Below are 807 nucleotides of genomic sequence, written 5' to 3'. Positions count from 1 at the left end.
AGAAGGGTCAATTATGGAAGTAGATAAAATATCTTTATTTTAGAATGAAATTTGTCATATTTTTTACCAATCGAAAAAATTGGACCACGAAATAATAGTTTTTTTTTACGGTGTTTTGCTTGAATTTTGGTTTGACTTCGACACAATGTGTTAACCAAACTTATATTATTGATCTCAATTTAAGGAATAGATACGACTTATTTGATCTCTTATGTAGATCGACCGAGAGACTTTGTAATATGTTTGAATCCGAAAAGTTGTTAACTTTATTGATAGTAAAAAGGTTTACAATTAGTCCGGAAAACAATAGTCTTAGAGAAACATGCAAATCAACAAGATCAAACAATGATTTTAAACTGAAATTGGAAATTAAAACACCTGAGTCTTGAACAATAAATATAGAGTGAAAACTGGAAAATGAACAAGAAATAAGAACATTTAACGAAAGAAACAAGGAAAAAGAGAAAGAAAAAAAATAGAAAGAGAAATGATTGGCTCCCAATATTCACATCACATACACTTACACTCCATTTCTTTTACCTTGGTAGTGTGACTTGAAAATTCTTTCTAGTTTAGGTATATTTGTGAGTTGTAGAATGAAATTACGTCTCCTCCTTAATTTTTCAAAATTCTATTTATAGATGAACTTCTCATTATTAGTTCAAATGATTGTTGCTTGATGGTCAAATAGTTTTACCGACGTTCTGGAAAAACAACATTTCTTGAATGTCAAACTTTCTAACCCACATTTGGGAAATGATTATTTTCGAGTAAATCCCCATAGTAGTCCCTGAGATTCGCGTGATT

The sequence above is a fragment of the Arachis ipaensis genome, chromosome B07 (genome assembly GCF_000816755.2).
Source record: "Arachis ipaensis cultivar K30076 chromosome B07, Araip1.1, whole genome shotgun sequence".
Classification (NCBI taxonomy): Eukaryota; Viridiplantae; Streptophyta; class Magnoliopsida; order Fabales; family Fabaceae; genus Arachis; species Arachis ipaensis.
The sequence above is the reverse complement of the archived record's forward strand: the minus strand, read 5'-3'. Positions refer to the sequence as shown.